Raw genomic sequence first — 4,094 nt, forward strand, 5'->3', positions numbered from 1 at the left:
TGGGTCACAGAGGTTTTTTTATATGTAAAATGGAGATAACACCTACCTCACTGGATTACTGTGGAGATTAAATAAAGCACTTAGCAGAGAAGTGGCATATAATATCCAATAAATGCTAAGTCATAATGATGTTTTCCTGCCCTGTGATAGTCTTTCTCTTTTTATTTCCTCTCCATTACCTGGCTGCCCCCCAACCTCCCACCACACTCTCTCATCAACCCCTTTTATTCCTCTTTCCTCTGTTCATTTGGGCCCACAGAATGCCCCGCCCCCTCTGCCTTGATCCCTGACCTTGGCCTCTCTCCCCAGGGCTTGTCAGTGCCAGGCTGGCTCCAGTATTGGCAGTCCGGCCCCCTACGGAGCCCATCTCCTCTGATCCTCTCTGCCTACTCTGTCCGCTCTCATCACATCAACTGAGTAGTTCACCCCATCATACCTATCCAGCCCCTTTTCCCTCTGTGGCTGGTGCCTTACCCAGCTCCTCAGGCTCAGAAGGACTCAGTCTTGCTTGAAATGGCTACACAGAAGTTACTTCCAGGAGAGCTAGAAAGCTTTCATCAAAGGCAATCTGAGATTTCGGCCTGGATATGCCGTCCTGTCAGTCTCCTCCTAAGAGAGCTGCTCCTCCCCTACATCAATGTTTCCTGTCTCTGCCTCTGTTTCCTCAGTGCCCCAAACACTAAAGTCCTTTCAATTCCTGCTAGTCCCTTTCCCAGCCTCTCTCCCTCCAGCCTGTGGTTCTCCAGGACAATCAAGATTCCCAGAGAAGGGAACTAGAACTTGGGGGAGGGGGTGTTAAGGATAAAAAGGAAGGTCAAGAAAGTAAAAATTACACACAGATTGAAACCCATAAGACAACACCACAGGTGCCTACCTCTGAGCTTGTATGCCCATTTGTTAGTCTTCCCCTGGAAGGCAAGAGCCACACAATAGGAATTGACTGGGGCTTGGGACAAGCTATCGATCTAGATCAAGGGCACTGTCGGGTTGGCATATGTGTTTGTGTGTGCGTGTGTTGAGGGGGTGTGGAGGTGTCCGGCCTAATGGGAACAAGGACACATGGAACAGGCCTGGGGGCTGAAGCAGAGCATCCTCCTCCCACCCCACACTTCCACCCAAGCCCCCCACCCCACCAGTGTAGCTATAACTCGGGCTCCTTTCTGCCACAGTAGAGAGAAGAATCTGCCTGCCACATGACATTCAACAGACCTGATTCTCTTCAGAAGAAAAATCTCCCAGAAAAGCAGGCACCAGGCTGGATCCCTGTGAGGGAAGACCATGAGAGAAGCCAGCCCAGGAGCTTGCGTTGTAAAAAGCCCCAGAAGAGGAGGAGAGTCCCAAGGACTGCAGGCTGTTTCCTGGCAGAGGGGGTTTCCTCCCTCCCTTTGATCTCCTAAAGTCTTACTTCTAATTCCGCCAGGCAGGAGAGACCAGTCTTCTCTGGAGCCCAGGCTGGAGCCTGCTAGTGAGACAGGTCACTCTTCTCTTCTGGACACCCAAGGGTGACTTTAAGGAGGATGCCTGGAGGACATGGGGAGAAGGTGAGAAGGGACAAGATGGTGGGAAGAAGCAGCCAAGCCTTCTGGAAGTTTCTCATGGCTACTAATCTGTCGTACTTAAGAGCAGGAGGGTTCCAGGAAGGTGTCCGCTGAAAGGCCTTCAGCAGCCTTGTGTGGGTGTTGGAAAGGGAAAGCAGGTTGTGCAAGTCCCCACCCCCACTCTGGCGAAGCCTTGGGGCAACAGGAGGGGAGTTGAGAACAGGTGGCAAGGTTGATGAGGAGCTGCTGACACTGCTGATCCTCTGGGCACTGGGGCCATGACATGTTGGGGAGAAGCTCCGTGTTGGAGCTTTGGGGAAGGATAGGTGCCCAGATGTGGAGCCCTGCCAGATATTCTTCCTGGTTTAGGCCAACGTGATCCAGCGAAGGCCAGGCACTAGTAGGAGAGGAGCGGAGTCAGGGATGGCACGAAGAGAAGATGACTAAGAGCCGGCTGCCTTGGGAGGCAAAGAGGAAGGGTCAGTGCCCTTCCCCAAGGAGATGGCTCTCCATCTAGCCATGCTTGGTGCCTGGTGTCTCTGCTCTGTCCTTTCTTTGCAGTGGGGAGGAAGGCAGAGGACCACCAAAGCTCTCCTGCCTGCTTCTGTGTGATATGTTTGATATTGGGTTGTTTAATTAGGAACCAACTAAATGTCAAACATATTCTTACAGCAGTAGGCAATTTGGCATCACACTCTTTCCTACCTCAACCTCTGGGGCTCTGGGGCTCCTGTCTTTTTGACTGAACCTCTTCTCTCCAGGACCCCTTTGGAAGACCAGTCGCTGCAACCTATGTGGATTTCAGTCTTTTTTTTTTTTTTAAACATCTTTATTGAAGTATAATTGCTTTACAATGGTGTGCTAGCTTCTGCTTTACAACAAAGTGAATCAGTTACACATATACATATGTTGCCATATCTCTTCCCTCTTGCATCTCCCTCCCTCCCACCCTCCCTATCCCACCCCTCTAGGTGGTCACAAAGCACCGAGCTGATCTCCCTGTGCTATGCGGCTGCTTCCCACTAGTTATCTATTTTACATTTGGTAGTGTATATATGTCCATGACACTCTCTCACCCTGTCACATCTGGATTTCAGTCTTGAACTGGAGGGCTAGTGTGGGAGCAGGAGAGAGCTGAAGCCTGAGTATCAAATCTTCCTATACCTTTCCCTTATACTAGAAGGGATATGGCTCTGATCTTCTCCTGTCCTTGTATTTTTCTCCTCCTTATTCAATCCCCCCACCTTATTATCCACTGCTTCCTGTCCCTGAGACTCTCTCTTTCTGTTCCCTAAGTGCAATAGTAGGGGTCTTTTTGGTTTTTCTGCTTCCCTTCAAGAGTCAGCTGATGGTCTATCTGCTTATCTACCTCTATTGACTGGAAGCTCTCCTGAGTGGACTCCAGTTTTGCCCTCTACGCTGGTGGGTGTTTCAGTCACCCCATTGTTGGGGCCTAGTATTAATACTACCCATCTATCCTTGACATAATGACTAATTAGAGACATTTATATTCTTCCCTGTTAGCTCTGGTCACCTTGAACAGTGCCCACCTCTCCCTGGCATACTGTCAGATTGTATGGTGCCAGTGTCTGGGATTAACTGCCACCTGTCAGTAGCAAGGCTCCAAGTGGAATGAACATGGCCTGGAACTAAGCCAGGGGGAATAGAGTGGGAAACGATGATGATTATGATGATGAGTGGGGGGAGTTAAGAAGGGAGCAGAGGGTGAGAAGAGTAGAGAGCAACACAGACCTTGGTCTGTGTGGCTATAAAAGTTCTATTTAAAGATCACTATGGGGAAATGGAGAAATGGAGGACATTACCCTATCTGGATTACTGTGACCATCCCCCTCTTTTCTCCCCCGGCCCCACCCGCTTGAAGCTCTGGGATGGCCTTCTAGATCCCAACCTTACCCTCTTACTCCATCCCTGTGGTTCTTAAGGGGGAGGAATGATGTCTCCCTGCCGATTAGAGACTCTCAAAATAGCACAGTAATTTGATCTGGGGATCTGGGGAAATTGTCAAGGATCATGAGTGGCCTCCCCTCTTCACTGTTGCTCAAGCTCCCTGAATACCAGGAATCAAAAGGTAAAATTCAACCAGTGGAATTTGATTAGCATCCAGCACAGTCTGGGTGAGAGTAAGGGGGAAGCTGAAGGGCAACTAGGAGCCTCTGGGTGAAAACTACCATTCTAGAATTGCCAAAGTACCCTTCTCTATTTCAATGTCCTCCCCCTCCCCCTCCCTTCTCTTTTAAAACACCCATAGAGCTGCCCAGAGTGAGTGGAAAGTTTCAGGGTCAGGGAGAACCTTTCCCCTCCCCCCACTTTCCATTGTCTAAAATCAGCCTCAGCTGTTCCCTAATTTTTCTTTGCTGGTGATGTCAGTCCATCAAAGTGTCTCACCCTGTGTTCCCCTGAGAACAATGATGGGGCGGAGGGAGCTGGAAAGACCATATTAGGAACAAGAGGTGGAGCCATGGGCAGAAATAAAGGCTCAAGTCTGGGGAACTACTCACTCAGCCAGCAGCCCCTTCTTTCTTACCCTAGTCTCCA

This window comes from Eubalaena glacialis, chromosome 3 (genome assembly GCF_028564815.1).
Source record: "Eubalaena glacialis isolate mEubGla1 chromosome 3, mEubGla1.1.hap2.+ XY, whole genome shotgun sequence".
NCBI lineage: Eukaryota > Metazoa > Chordata > Mammalia > Artiodactyla > Balaenidae > Eubalaena > Eubalaena glacialis.